Here is a 17,173-nt window from a genome sequence, read left to right as displayed (position 1 = left end):
CACTTAAAAAAGTTTGCGACGTTGCTTGATTCTGAAGTGAAAGAAACTTTCTGAAAGTATATAAAATTTTTATTTAAAAGCATGTCTTATATTGAAACTTGCCGGCGTCCTGGCATAGGGGTAGCGCGTCTTCCCCGTGATCTGGGCGTCCCGGGTTCGAGTCCCAGTATGGGCATGGTTGTTCTTCTGTTGTTCTATCTGTGAGATGTGTGAATGTGCCCTCCTGTAAAAAGGGGTTGTGCAAGCGAATGAATGATGCGTGAGTGGCAAAGTCGTACTCTTGGCCCTAGTTGGCGCTGCTATAAAAAATAAGAGACGTCCCCCTCAGGCTTAAATCGCTGTCTTCGTAACAGCGGGCTTGTCAGTGGCAAGTGCCATAAGAAACAAACAAACAACAAACAAACAATATTGAAACTTACTCGTGGAAGAAACCAGCCAAAAATCTTGTTATCTTGGTCACCACCTGTGGGGAAAAAAATTCACGATGAAATATAATAATAACAGCGAAAATGCTTTGAGTTTCCTTTCAAAAAATAGTATACAGTTTTGCAAAATAAGTTTAAAACATATTTAATCTGCCGGAATAGTCTCCCAAAAACTTTCTTGTATATTGTCTAATAAACTTTTCACCCCAGAGGACGCCTTGAATGGTATTCGCATACATAGTTCTAAATATTAACTTTTGGCGTATATTTGGCTTTTTTCTGATTATATGGTAATTTTTTTAATATTCGTGACATTTAATCTCGAACAAACAAAAATGACTTCTCCGAAATATTCTTATGGTCTCTCTAGTAAAGCTGTTGTGCCTTTTACTCTCACATAAAAATTAGGGACTTTGGGCAAGGCCTTGACTGTTGTGAATGTTCATATTTTTATCTTCAGAATCTCTCACATGAAAATCTCAGAATCTCACACATGTTTAATGAAAGAATTCAAGTATGCATCTTGAAAGCTTTTTTTTGTTGATTGAAATTGAAATTTATCACAGAACTATAATATTGTTTCCTTATGTATAGGCATACGAATATACAGAACAAGAGACGGTCAAAATCGTAACAGACGTGGTTAAAAAGTTTGATACTGATACCTAAGATGTTAAATCTATGTTCCAAATTTTATTCATCCTTACATTTTGCATGTCCGTTTACGATAATTACGTTTTGCATGTACATTTACGATTATTACGTTTTGCATGTATGTTGCATGTTACGTTTATTATCGTTACGATTATTACGTTTCGCATGTATCATGAGATGTATCTCTTTATCCGATTATGAGTCATTCGGATAAAGAGTCAGAGTTTTACGATTATTACGTTTTGCATGTACGTTGCATGTTACGTTTATTATCGTTACGATTATTACGTTTCGCATGTATCATGAGATGTATCTCTTTATCCGATTATGAGTCATTCGGATAAAGAGTCAGAGTTTTACGATTATTACGTTTTGCATGTACGTTGCATGTTACGTTTATTATCGTTACGATTATTACGTTTCGCATGTATCATGAGATGTATCTCTTTATCCGATTATGAGTCATTCGGATAAAGAGTCAGATTTTTTGCGAATGGATTCATTTGAAAAATTTTCCTGAAAATTACTGTTTTGTGTAAAGACCACATTTTATTTTTTAACTGTTTGGCTTGTTTGTTTTGAATTATGATGTTTACTAGCAAACAGATACAATTTCAAATTCGTATTTTTACTCTCTTTTATAAGTAGTATAGAGAATCGTCAAAAAATTCGAACTCGAGATTCTCCGACGAATCTCCACATTTTTAGACCTTCACCGAGGTAGAAAAACACATTTTTGAAAAATGTCCGTTCGTGACTAGGATAACTCGAAAACGTCTTGAGTTATACAGTAAAAATATATATTTTATACTGTAAAAATATATATTTACTAGATATCTACTGTACTGGATATTTTTTTATCTGATTTTGAGAAAATTCTGTTGCGCGGAAGTCCGTCTGTCAGACTCATCGAATATAAATTAACACAATAATTATAAAGCGCAGAGAGATAGATAGATAAAATTCGGTACTTAGATTAAACGTCTATAGTGTAGACACTTGTCAAATTTTGAGCCAAATCCAACTACGGATTGTCTGTCTGTCTGTCTGTTGATCAGTACTTTTAGAATCATGTAAAGGCGATAACTCAGAAATCCAATGACTTAAGTATATCAAATTTGGCATGGAATGTTGTGACTACGAGTGCAGTCTTGTGTCAAATTTTTGTTCCAATCGGTTTAGAGAAACGGGTCTAAAACATAAATTCGATTTTCGGATATTATTAACGCATGCCAGGGATTAATCGCCAAACTCGCCAAGGTTCTTAGATTCAGTAAAAATGGTAAAAATTATAAAGACACAACTTCCATGTTTGTTCAAACTTTAAGATTTTCCACCCTTTACATATAAAATGGACTCTCCTTATTTGCATTCTAGGATTTTTAATTAAAATGTCCTTATCCCTTTAGGGCTGTCCTTGAATTTAGTGATGATAATTTCTTCTCACTTACATATTTTCCGAAATTCTGAGCAAATATTTATTCAAGATCGGAAGAAGCAGGCGAAGGAATGCAAGCACGAATAAGCTCTATTAAATTCGCGCGCACAATAATGCACCTAGCTTCGGTGCATTTTGGAATCTTGAGAAAGCGTTCAGTTCCTAGAAACCTTAAATAACTTTAGAAGACAATTTGGGGTGAGGAAACTTTGTGTTTTCGGGGGTAAATTTCATTGCACGCATTTTCGCATTGTTCCACAGATATGCTTAGTATGCTTTACAATAGAGTAGCTAAAAGCTTTACGGCGAGATGCGTAAACAGAATTTGGAACTGCAAAGGGCGTCCTTTCAAGAAGTTGATGAAATTAGGACTGCTAGGTGCTTATGATATTTCTAGGTACTTATGATAACTCTCAGATTCGATGCTCAGTATGCTCATATGTAGTATTATTTCATATTTACCTTAAATTCTGAATAAATAATTATTGAATAGTGACCTAATATTATTTCCAAAATAATGTTAATAGTCAAACGAAAGTGTGCGAATGCATTATTGACATTAGTTGAGCTTTTTATTAAGACTGAATACTAAGCAATTCTTTAAGATTTAATAATAACAGAATTAAGAAGAAGAATTAAGACTGAATATTAAGCAGCTTCTTAAGATTTATTAATAATAAAATTAACCATTTAATGGGATTTAAGTTTTCACATTAAAAAAGTTAAAATGCCAGTTCTTAATTCTTCATAACTCAATTTCATAAACACAATAAAATGCTACTGTTTTTGTGTGGTGAGAGCTTTCCGAAAATTCCTTTTATTCTTTTCTAACTCTTATTTCTAAGATATTACAATTATAATTTTAAGTAATAATAATTGATTGATTGTTATGGCAGAAGGGCCAATACTGAACAAATTGCTTCATATAACAAAATGAAATGAAAAAAAAAATATTTAAGCAGGTTTTCAGAAGAAGATTAAGAAGTTATTTTTAGATAATAATAATAATAAATAGTAAAAATCATCGAAAGTGGTCACCTCAGAGTTTTCTCGCATCCTCTTTGAATGATGTTACCCCACTTCCCCCGCTTAAAATGGTGGGCAAGGCTATACATGTAACAATTGCTCACTTTATTTTCACGCATCAGGATTTTTTTCTTTGTAGTATACTTAAGAAAACCTGTACTTTATATTGACTACATGCCTTTGGTGAAGAAAGATCGATCTTTGATGTGAATCAAGCGTTTTTTTTATAAATATGTCGAGATATCATTAGCGATTAATCACTGACATGTAGTTAATGCACAAGTATGAGAAAATTGAATATTAAAATATTGATTTTAGATGCCAATTTTCCAACCGCCTGAAACTGAAATTTGACGTAGAATCGCGTTAGTATTTTCAATATTTCTACCAAATTTCATTTATTTAAGTCTATACATGTTTTCAGGTATACATTCAAACGTACAGACTGACAGACAATATACCTCTAGACTGTATTTGGTTACAAATAAGATATGAATCTACATCATAAAAGTTCAATCTAGACTTTTCGTATAGTAATTGTATTCAGACAGACTTCCCCTGATTATATTTCATTCTAAATTTGAAAGAAATCTATAAATTTTATGTTAGGTCCATATATCTATCAAATTTCATCTATCTCAACGTATGCTTTGAGATAGATGGCTGTTTAAAAACTAACGTGTTCAGAGATAGATAGATGTGTTCAGGCAGACTTATTTCCAAAAATGTTTTTGGAGATTTGTCGAAGTTCCGATACGGAAGTTTTTGACGATTGCGATATTTTCTCTTTGCACGCTTCGTATAACAGAAAGTAAAAGTGTGGAGTTTATGCCATATTGTATTACAATGCATCAATATTTTCTCTAATCAAGATCGAAATATTTTGAAGTAATTATTTTATTTACTTTGACACAAAACGAATACATATACAACTTAACTCGTAGAAGCTCTTTCCGATTTTCCCAATGTTTCCAAAATTGTGTCTAAACCAGTTTCATGATTTCAGAATATCTTGCAAACAGCTAGAGCCATCTGTTAGTGAGTAAAGGTACTAAAATTGCATATTCCTGCGTTTGTATTGTAATATAGATATAAAAGGGGGCTTGCTTTGGTATTTGTGGGACATGAAACGAGTTGTAACAGACCTGTCACATTATGCTACAAACAGCTAAATCGGAACATTTACTTTAGAAATAATAATCTATTTAAAAGAATTGAATATTATCAGTAGAGGGAATACAGAAAGTTGCTGGTGCGTGGAGGTTAGCAAAACTCATTACTATCATTTCAAGTAAAACATCTTGCAATTTTACCTTTTAGCAATAAAATATACTTCTTGCTTTAAAAAGAATTCTATGTAACTCATATTCATGCTGAACCAACTTTACTTCAAACGTTTTTCAACGAAAATTTTGGAATTACAGGTGGAAAAAATGCTTATTCGAAAAATCGTACATGGACATGTCTTCTGCATCCATTTTCGACAAACGAAGTGGCAACAATTAATATATAAATTACCAAAGCACCGAGTTATTCCAAATCGGGCATTTTATTCTTTTAGTCTGTATTAAGTAGGGTCAGTGGTAATAAAATTCAAACTGATTCCAGCCTATTTATCATCTATGTAAACGCGGAGAAAAATTGACGTATCAGATTTCAAATCTCTAACTAAATGACGTGGTAGTTAATCAAAGATGAGCGAAAATTAGCTGACTTCTGGATTCTAGGAAAAGTTATTGAATCTCATCCAGAATTGGATGGAATGACTCGATTAGTAACACTTTTGGTTGCAAATGGTCAAATGAAAACCCTGTAAAACTAATATAACTCCCAGTCAATATTTATAAAGAATAATTCTTGGTAATCTTGAGAATATATGCTCAGCATTTCTATAAATTTGTTGTGAGGACATTTCCAAGTTTCTCTACTAACTTGTTTATAGTTTCTTAAATTTAAATAATTAATTTCACTCCACTTGAAGTAATTGGCATTCGTTCGCGGTTTACACAGTCATGTTTTCTCCTAAACGAGTTTTTTTAAACTGTTTTATAATCACACTCTTAAAAATTACGAGTTTTTTTCAAAAAATTTGAAAAGTAAAGTTTAAGTAAATATTAGAATGTAATCTTAAAATGGTCTCATTATATACATTGGATTTTACCACACATACATTAGCTTCTAAAATATTCCAATGATTGCGAACTTATGATAGAATTCTGCACTGCTATTTATTTATGACCATCAATTATCCCAACATGTACAAAAACTCTGGTTTTTTTTTTTAAATAAGTTTTGTATTTAAATTTGTTTGAACAATATGCTAAACTGCTATTTGGTGGCAAATAGGATCCAGTTTTAACAGGATATAGCTGCTTTCTAAAATTTTATGGAAAATCCCAGATGATGCGATGAGTTATTATATTATATGAATTGAATTTTATTAAGAAGGGCTTGGAATGGACTGAATTTAAATTAGGATATTGCATTCGTAGATACTGTTTGCAATATGAAAACTATATCCACTTTACAATAACAGATAATTAATTGCTAGCTACGTATATATCTCTGGCGGAAAGTTAATGTAATTAATCATATCTCTAAATAAATTAGCTGCTAACCAATTTAGAAATAAAAATGGAAATATGTTTTTTGAATATTTCAGCAGTATATCATTTTGGAGTTAAAATAATTGTAACAGGATTTTCCTTACATCCACTCAATTTATATACAGTGATTTTAGATGCATTTGCTCTAATTGTTTCATGAATGCATCACTTCTGGTCAAAATCACGATCCAAAATTGATTCTAATAAACAATTTCCTTATCTTATCAGCACTCCTATAATATAATTGATAAGATGATCTGAAATACTTATTGTAATTTTCTGTTTCTCCATTACAAATAATGCTGAATCTTATTAAACATTCTAAAATTATTAAATAAAATAATAAATTCCACTAATATATTTACTGCATCACTTAAAAAAAAGAAATGTCCAAATTCTCTTCATCATCATCACCCATCCACCTTCATTACAAAAGCAAATTAACTTCTAATCCCCAACCGACGACAGTTCCTGCAATTTTCGCTCCTACTTTTAATGAACAATTAGCCATTGACCCCATGTCTACCGCACTTCGGCAAATATTTGCCTGTACTTTTTGAAGCCATCAAAACACCCATTAAAAATATTCCACCCATGAGAGCCGCTAAGCCATTCAAGAACTGCAGCAGACTTCTTTTTTTGGCGGTTGATGGGTTTATGTGCTTATCTTTAATACTACCAAGCAGATGGTTCCAAGTTTTATTTGTTCAGCTGCAGAGTTCAGATTGTTAAGTATGCATGCTGCCCGTCTGATGCTTTGGTTCTTTCAGACAATCGCTGCGTTCTGGTTTGATGACTCTTTCGCTCTATCTATTGCTATTCGAAATGGCACTGTGTTTCTGGAAAAGTGTTTCGTTCATGGATTCTGAACTCTTGTGCTGTTTATTTAGCGCCGCCTGCTTGTGTGTTTGGCAGAAAGATTTGTGTTAAATTGCTTGGATTGTAATTCGGCACAGTGTATGTATTGAATAATTGGTGAACTGGAGAAGTTAATCCTGACGCACGTGTTTAACCCAGCTGTTTAGAGAAAGAATTCCATTAATATTTTAGATCACGGTCTACTTGGAAAAATTAATGTATGTTTCTCGGATTATGTAACAGCATCTCGATTCCTTTTCTGAGTGCAGTCAAGCTTGTTTTTATGTATTTCATTTCTAAGTTACTTTTCACGTGTGATATTTTTATGCGGTACATATGCAAAGATCATCGCATTGCAATATATAAGTTAGTAAGCATAACAAAAAAAACTATAATTGTTTTGCATTCGGATTAAACATAAAAAAAAATTAAAATTCAATCTACAATTGCAAATTTCAAGTTACGTGAGAACATTATTATTTTTAAAGTCATTAACCAGTTTAAAACGGTTTGAAACAATTACGAGATTTTTCTATCGGTCTCTATCCCTCTATACATACATATATATATATAATTTTTAAAAACTTTCATTCTCAATTTTTCTAGCTGGCAAACAAAGCTTTGGATCTCGATCGATTTTGGTCTGTTGCACGTTAAATCCGTCATGACCAAATGTCCTCCCGCTGGTGTGGTGTGGTGTGGAGAGGGGGATGCCAGCTCAGGTGTCGTCCTCGTCATCTGACCGTGGTTCAAAATTACGAGGTCCGTCCCAAAATAGCCCTAGTGTTGCTTCAAAAGGGACGTTAATATAACCAAAACCAAACCAAAACCTCGATCGATTTTGAGGTGAAATAACAGCTTTGATGTCAAAGTTCTACGTCAAACTTTTAAAAACGCATCTGCTATCAAAGAAGCATACATAATAATAATGCAATACTGGTAAAAGCAGGTAAAAAAATATATGCGATTAAAAGATGATGATCAAAATTGCCATTTATGCTTTATTCATTGCCTACGCGATTTCTAACTTCAATATTCATTGCGTACGCCATTTAGAGCTTCAAAATTCTCTAACCAAAACAACATCATGTTCTCACATGATAAAACAACTAAGGAATAAGTAAAAAAATTAACGAAATGTTATACAATAAATAACAAATAAATAAAATTATAATAAAAAGTAAGAAATAAATGACAAAATAAGTAATTTAAAAAGAATCAATGAGTAACCCATTAAGTATTATAAATAATTACCTTTCAAGAAGTAGGTTTCATGATTCATTAGCAATTTTATTACATATTTAAGAAAATTAATTCTTATTTGCGCATTTTAAAGTTTCATATAAGTAATATTGTTTACATAACAAAGCATACGTAAATAAAGCGTTTAAAAATTCTCCCTAAGTAATTTAAATTTTCCTTTGTTTGGAAAATCAATTTTTAGCTACATCGTGAGTTTTTAAGTTATTTTTCACTAGCTGCTTTCGGTGACCAGCTGTTTCGCTGGGATTAATGCTTGCTAAAATTTTCGATTCAATACTTTATGTAACTTGGTCTCTTAATAGCTTCGTTATCAACATATTTTTAAGCTTCAAATTTAGATAGTTATATACCTGTTATATAAGGCTCACACTGTTCTGTTTGTTTTTCTCTAATTTTTTGTCAACTGCATAACATTTAAACTTAATATTGAATCGGAAATGATTTGATTTCAATTAAAACAAAAACGTTTTTGCTAAAAACGAGTGTGCTTTCTTTTAAATTATGAGTAAAGAAAACTGAATCATCCAGCAGTGAATAGTCGCATTATCATGATTTATAATTTATTTAATTCTAATTTATATAAATAAATAGATAATAAATAGATTTTGCATCATAATATTTCATAATAATTTATACAATATCTCAAATTCTTTAACAAAAAATTTTCTGATTCATCATCAATTTCAGTTACACGTTTTACTTTTAAAAGAACTCAAATAACATAAATAATAACATTTTATTTTGTTTCAGTCAATAAATGTACTTCTGAAAAATTTTGAAATGCAAATTTTATATAGTCCTTGGGTTCAAAAGAATCACATTCAGTTGAAATATTCTTGATACTCTAATTTTTAAATAAAGAAACAAATAAAGCGTTTTTATCTTCTGCGGCCAAATTTGATGCAGTTAGGAAATTTACTATTTTACGACAATCTACAATTTTTTAATTTTTGGTTAATCGTCTTCGCGAAACTCCGGGCTGCTGATAGGTGTATCTTCTTTGAGATGGTCAATTTAATGGTCTAAAATAAATATCCAAATTCGATAATAATATTCAAATTTTTATAATTCACCCAGTTTTAGTCTGAATAGAGCAAACCTTTCTTTTTATTTAAAATGTTAGTTCCTCAATTTTCAATATTTTATTAAATATGACTCATTTAATATTTAATAAAATATTAAAATTAATAAAATATCACTTCAGTATTTTAATAAATATGACTCATAGGATTGTGAGTTTGTATAAAAATATAAATTCCATCATAAAAAACATCAGAGCACTTATTGACTCAAATTCCACAAAATAGTATTCTTTATTTCATTTAGACCGTGTTTCCCTTTAGAAGTATATGCTTAATACTAAACATTCAGAAATTAGGTGTTGGGACTCTAATAGAGTAGAGCATTCAGTGTATATATAAGCCATGTTTGCCTTAAATATTACCGAATAATTGAATTAATAATATAGATATTTTAAAAGTTTACAAAATTCTTTTTTCTTTCACTTATTTCTCTAAAAATTACCTTGTTTGTTTAATTGTAATTTTCAGCATATATCTGTAAAAAGAAAAATCATTTAGGTTTAGTTTGCAGAAAGAATTAGCTTTATCTTTTAATTTGATCTTTTGCCAGCATGATGGCAACACTTTGATGATAGCCAATATTTTCCCTGTACGAGCATGAAGTTGTAGTGAAGGTTAAATTTTATTTTTAACTATCGGAAAATATAATTAAAATATTTTTCAAAATTTGATTAAAAATAGAAATTTAATTTGTATGTTAAAAGATTATGTTATTAAGATTGAAGAGATCATTTTTTTGAATTGTAAGATAATGTAAAAATGATTTTTGTAATGTAATATTTTCTGATGATACGGATGGGGGACTCCAAAATTTTGTTTTAATTATTGTTTTATTAAGTTTAATATTAAGTTTTTAATTAAAATTTCAAATCGCACGCACACGAGCGCGCACACACACGCACACACCTATAAGTAAGGATAAAGATATACGACGAATAATTTTTATAAATGCTTTTTGAAATTTTCTCATATATTAAATTTATTATAGGTACAAAGCATAAATAAGGCATTTAAAAGTATTCCCTGCTTAAGTAAAGTTACTTTAAAACTTATTTTTAGTTGCATCATGGGAATTTGTGTTATCAATAAGAAAAATAAATAATTTTGTATAAGTCTTTATTAAAGCCCTTTAATTTCTTCTCACGTGTAAATTAATTTTTCCCTTGTTTAGCTGCATCATGAGATTTTAAATTATTTTCTTTGTGGAAATATTTTTATGCTATCTCTATTTACCTCATAATGTTTAAATAGTTCTGAGCTGTCGGAATTTTTTTTTATGAGTTTTAAGTGGCTCTAATTTCTTGACAAAACTTGATTTGGTCATATAGTTTGATGATTTATAAAATTCCTTAATTGTAATATAATATGTGGTATTAGTGAACAAATCTGAAAAAATAATGTGCGGAATATTTTTATTCTCGATTTAACGGATTGTTCTCGATTACTATTTTCCTCAAATAATTAACCACCCTAAACTATTTTCATTTAAACTGTGCTATTTATTTTCCTCATTTTTGTCTCAATCTTTTTAGCATGAACTCTGCAATTAAATACAATCTTTGAATTAAATACAACCTTTAGGTATTTCTTTTGTCTACTTGATTTGAGACAAAAGAAATATCTAAATTGCTATTATCGTGCGTATAGTAGCCGTTTGGGTTCGAATCACACTCTGCCAATGACGGACGTATCTCCTACGGGAAGGGATGTATCGTGGCCGATGATGGTCATTAGGCTTCAAACCATGGTTGCCGCCTATACTATCAAGACATTTTGACTGTATGTCTTTGAGTGGTTTGGGTTTGTTCATGTATGCTTTTATAAAGGATTATACCAAACACGCTTTTTTAAAAAATTCGAAACAGAATCCTAAAAAGTATCTATGTTTTCATGAAATCTTTACATTTTTAACTTTATATTTTTGTTATTTTATAATAATTCGAAATGTTTAAATATATGAAAAAATTGTTTCGTCAGTGAACTATATTACATGTTCTTGTTTCATGGGAAAGAAAAGCTGAAAAAATTTATAAAAATTTTAACGCTGCTTCTCTTTTTATGTGTGCGAGAAGAAGAGTACACATATGAAGAGAAGCAGCGTTAAAAAACGATTTCAATTTTAAACCAAAATTTCCAGTATCTGCACGCCAAATGCTTACCTATTTCGAAGGTAATTGAAACATAAATAGCATTCATATAATAGTGTTTAGACTTAAAATGCATCCGTTATCTTAAAGGCTTAATTATGAGCTAAGCCATATCACTGACTCTTCGACCCGCCCGAAGGCACACGGATAAAGAAAACTGAATGACCGGACCGCCACAACAGCAACACTGGTGGGAACTAGGGTTGCGTCCTAAGGCCCATTCCCGGCCACGGTACAACCCTTCCCGAAGGAAGTACGTCCCGTCATCGATGGGAGGAGCCAGATTCCCCACCTTTTTGTGTAATCTCCAGGATGGCGAGATCTAATCACCATACCGGAAGCATCTCATCCTCTTCCGAAGTGTCCCCCGGGGGTGTGATTAGGAGCTAAATCTTTTTTCATTTTATATAGTGAAAATTATTAAATTATCTTTAATTAAAAAATTTAATTCGGCAATTTAATAATTTTTGACTTCAAAATGTATTTTTTAAAATCAACCTTTCTACTCTTTTTACTCTTCCTCTCTTATTGCAATTAAAATTTAAAAACTCGCGGAATGTAAGGTTGGAATAAATTTGTCATAAAAAATTCTCTTATGCTCTTCTTCATTTTAAATTCGGGAATTTTTTTAAAATTTAAAATTAGTTAATTTTGTTTTTAATTTATTTTTTAATTTACATTATTTTAAAAGCCCTTTTATTGAGGAAAAAAATAAAATTTGTATTATTTTAAAACCTTTAAACATTCTGGAGCTAAATAATCTTATAATGTCTTTCTCCTTTCAATTCATGAGCGAAGAAGACAAACTGCGCATTATTATCGCGCCTTCCCAATAGAAAGAAATCGTGATTAAAATAAAATGGTGTTTTTTACAGAGAGATATATCTTTTCCCTATATTTTTTTTCCTTGTCTTTCCCATGAAGTCTGAAAGCATTAAAAAGAAAACTGCCCTCATTTTTTTTAGATTGAAACATTTTTTTTTTTTTTTTTGCAAACAAAGCCAATAAATTGATGACACTGGTTATCTGAATTCATCCCAACTTTGAATCGTTCACTAAGCCAGACGAACAGAAACGTTTTTGAAAAATCCACCCTTATTGTCCAGATTGTTTAAAACCATTGAAAGCAAATTTCTGTGTTTAATTCTACAATAACACTACATGCCAGCTGAACGTTGTACAGTATGGATACACGTTTAAGTAACCTTGGATCTTCACTGCATGATATTCAATATCCAGTTTTTGATTTGAATCTCTGTAAAAACTTTCGATTTTTTACGAGGGTAATTAAAAGTTATCTGTATTATTTTGAGAAGTTCGAAAATAAAACTAGAGGTTGGTTAAAGAAGTCAATCATCTACAAATTTCCCTGACATTGTATTAATCTTTTCTTTAATGTATTGATTAATAAGTGTGTATTCCTTAGTATAAAATGAGTTTTAAATGTGTGATCAATTATTAATGCAATCTGGTTTGCTCAATGGAAAACAGAGGTCCACTTAATGATCTGGCTTTTGCTTCACGAGAATTTATATTGATTACAAGAAGAGAAAGAACTTCACACTTCTGCCCTCTTACGAGGCAGAAGTGAAATTATTTATTTACATATATAGAAATGAGGGGGGGGAGGGGAACGAAAAGAACTATAAAAAACAAAGCTACGCCATCTGATGTAGGAGACATTAATCTTTCCAATCTGATTTAATTCATTTTTATAGAAATTTTGGAGCAAAGTAATATTTACGTATTGCACGGAGAAATTCCAAGTAATCTCTGATCTTAAATACCGTCCACCCAGACAAAACGGATATCTGCTCTATGTTCCTTATAAAACAGCAAGACTAATATTGCAACCATGTTTATTCAATAGAAAAAACAGAAAAGATCGATCAATTTCAGCTCATGTTTCTATAACTTTTTATATATATGCATGGGTTTTCAGCAGCAAAATTCCTTAATATCACAATATTCATGTAGATAATACAAGTCATATCACTCACTCTCCGACCCGCCCGAAGGCACAAGGATAAAGAAAACTGAATGACAGGACAGCCGCAACAGCAACACTGGCGGGAATTGTGGTTGAGTCCTAACAGCCATCACCGGCCCGGGTACAACCCTTCCCGAAGGAAGTACGTCCCGTCATCGATGGGAGGAGTCAGATCCCCCACCTATTTGTGTACCCTTCAGGGTGGCGAGATCCAACCACCATGCCGGAAGCATCTCATCCTTATTTCGAGGTGCCTCCAGGAGGTTTATGTAGATAATGTAAAATAATCTTTGACATATCTACATGAAACAAAATTAATTTGTTTCGTGGTGTATGTTGGATGCAATTAAAACCGAATAACAACAAATAAGGAGAAAGAATGCATTACTATTTGAAGAATGTATTTGTTAAGACATGAAGTGTGAAAACCATGTTGCCAAAATGTTGCTGTAACAGAACCGACACACAGCATTAGCACAATTCGATTAAGAAATTCAGAAATCATTGCTTTATTGAATAGTATAGTAGATTACTGTATTCCAACGTTTTGATTAAAACATTTAAAGTGAAATTTTTATAATAAAATAATACTCTTAAAGTTGCTTTCTTTTAAGAGCATTAATTAACTAACATTTAAAGATATTTACTTAAATTCTCAAAGCCATGATTGCTATTGCTCCTTAGGCAAATATTTTCTTTTCACTTTTTTTGTAATATCCCGTCACAAAGCATACCTTAAAAATGATGAAAAATATCACAAAATTATTTTAAAAAAATCCAGAAAATGCAAAAAAAAGAGTAATTTATTTATAATCATGTCATGCTGAAAGTACCCCGAATACAAATTATGGTGGGGAATTACTGAGCAAACAACCATCTAATTACAATAATAAATCATCATATCTTGCCTTGCCTTGCATGATTATGAATAAATTACTCTTTTTTTTGCATTTTCTGGATTTTTTAAATAATTTTCTAATATTTTTCATCATTTTTTTAAGGTATGCTTTGTGATGGGATATTACAAAAAAATGAAAAGAAAATATTTGCCTAAGGAGAAATTACAATCACGGCTTTGAGAATTTAAGTAAATTATGGTGAGGAATTACTGAGCAAACAACCATCTAATTACAATAATAAATCATCATATCTTGCCTTTATTAATTAATTTTTAAAGGCTTAATAAGTACTTAGGTAAACATTGCAAACCCTTTTTTAATCTTAATTTATTTTATTTTAGAGAAATGTTTGCCTCAGGGAAAGAAACACTTCATCTTATTTTTTTCGTACACTTTCAAATGATTTTTTTTAGAATAAAGAAACTGATTATATTCTGTATATTCATACTCATAATTAATGGATTTCTTCTCTTAATTAATGTTCCGAAAATTGATTTATTACATAGGCATTAGAAATATATAGGGTCAGTTATTGTAACAAGAAGCGGATTTTTGAGATATTGCCATTTTTTTTAAATTTAAAGTAATAGAATGAAATTAAGAGTCTTAGTTTTTGTGAATGCAAAATAATGTTCTACCAGATTCATTAAACAATTGTCATTTTTTATTAATTTTTTTTAATTTGCTGGAGGACCTTTTCCAATTACCTTAGAAGTTAAGGAGTAATAGAAAATACTTGCATTGGTCTCTTATCGAAACTACAAATTTATTTTAAATAAATATATTTGAAATAATCGGAAATATTCCATAGTGCCTGAGACTGTGTCTCACTATCATTTTTCAACTACATAAAATTATTATTTTTTTACAGTTTTTTAGAAAAAAATATCTTCTATTTCTTGGGGTATCTCATACAAGTTATTAAAATTAATTAACAAATGTATTTTGAAATATCTGATTATAATTTCATCGCCAATTTTGGCTGGATAAAGTGACTGGAAAACTATTTTCAAAAGCATTTCCAACTATCCTAGAGGTTAAAGAGTAATAGAGAATACCAGAATTGGCGTTTTATCATAACAACAAATATATTTGAAGAAAATATTGCATATTGCCTCAGACTGCATTTCATTGTCATTTTCCAACTGTACCAAATTATGATTTTTTAAGGGTTTTTCTCCGTAAAAATATCTTTTGCTTCATGGAATATCACAAATGAATTATTAAATTTAATTAATAACTTCATTTTGAAATATTTTACAATAATTTCATCGCCAATTGTGACTGGAAAAATTGGGAAATTAACTTTTGTAAAAACAGCTATGACTGAATAATATGGCTTATGAAAAGAAAATATTTCTGATTTAGAAACCTATAGTAAAAATATTGAAAACAAATAGTTTATTTTATGGTAGTAGTAAAAAACTAGCAGTTAAATTATAATTAGAATCTTAAAGTTTAAGTAGAGTCTTCAATCGATTATCCAAGCAATTTTATTTTGGCTTTTACGCTACTTGGAAGAAAAAAAAAAAAATCCCATTATTTATTTCAATGATAGGATTCGAATTTCTAGGACATCATAAATTGATTGATAATCCGCAAAATAAATTCCGATTTAACAAAATCAATGTTCTTTAAGCTTGTTGTAAGTGGTTGACCATCATCAATTGCATGAATCCTGCGAACAGATGAATAATGACTTTTTATTCTGATGCTTTCAAATTTGTCAATCAAAATATGCGCATTTGTTGAAATATTAGTGAGATTCTTAATATTTCTTCTAGTTCGATGGATTCCATTTCTTGTTGAAAAGAATCAAAACCATCATCTTCAGATTTCTCCATTAACATCACGTTGTCTCTTCCTCGTCAGTTGCTTTCTTTCATAAATGACTCAAAAGGGCAAATTACTGTTAGTAATGATCTGTCAAACATGAAAGGTGTATCGGTTAAAGTTATTTCTTATCATGTAATAAATTATTTCTTTTACTTAAAAAATAAATGCTTTAATATAAGAAAAGTCCTGTTTTCATTTAACTCTAAATAAAAATTGAAATAATTGTAAAAATGAGCCTATTTTTGAAGTTAAAATCTAAAAACAGAAATTGAAAATTCTTAGTAACCGTTATATTCTACAAATCTAAGAAATATCTAAGAAATGTATCATAAAAATAACCGAACAATGAAATTCTCCGTTTGAGTTTCATTTTTTAAAAATCTAGTTTTTTTAAAGAAAGCAAATTTCATCGCATAATAATGCATCAAATATTATATTTAGAATGTATGAACTAAAGTCATTTAATTTTGCTAAAATGTCACCAATATCTAACGCACTCACCGTACCAATTACTATCTTTTTCTAATTGCCTTCATTGGTCTTTATAAGTTTCGGCATTTAATAACGATTTTAAACTTAATGTATAAGTATGATATTAAAACGCATTGTCTGATAATGGTAATTGTAACCATGGTGACAAAATGTTATATTTAACTGCTGCGGTGTTACACCAGTTGAAAATAAGTTATAAAAATGATTTCAATATTTCAAATATATGCAAAATACGAAAAATATATTTTGATTGGAATGTTCCTTCATTTTCATCAAATCACAAAGAGTATAATTTCATTGAGAATAGAGTGATCAGTTCTGAATTTTAAAAATATAGATCTGTAGGGTGGATTAGAAACATCCTTTTCGTGTGGTAGATGGTTCACTCGCATTTCCTGAATACCTATTGTAGATTTTTTTTTGTCAGTTTATTTGTTGACAACTTCATAGTCCTGGA

The sequence above is a fragment of the Argiope bruennichi genome, chromosome 9, assembly GCF_947563725.1.
Source record: "Argiope bruennichi chromosome 9, qqArgBrue1.1, whole genome shotgun sequence".
NCBI classification, from domain to species: domain Eukaryota; kingdom Metazoa; phylum Arthropoda; class Arachnida; order Araneae; family Araneidae; genus Argiope; species Argiope bruennichi.
This window is presented reverse-complemented; position numbering follows the sequence as displayed.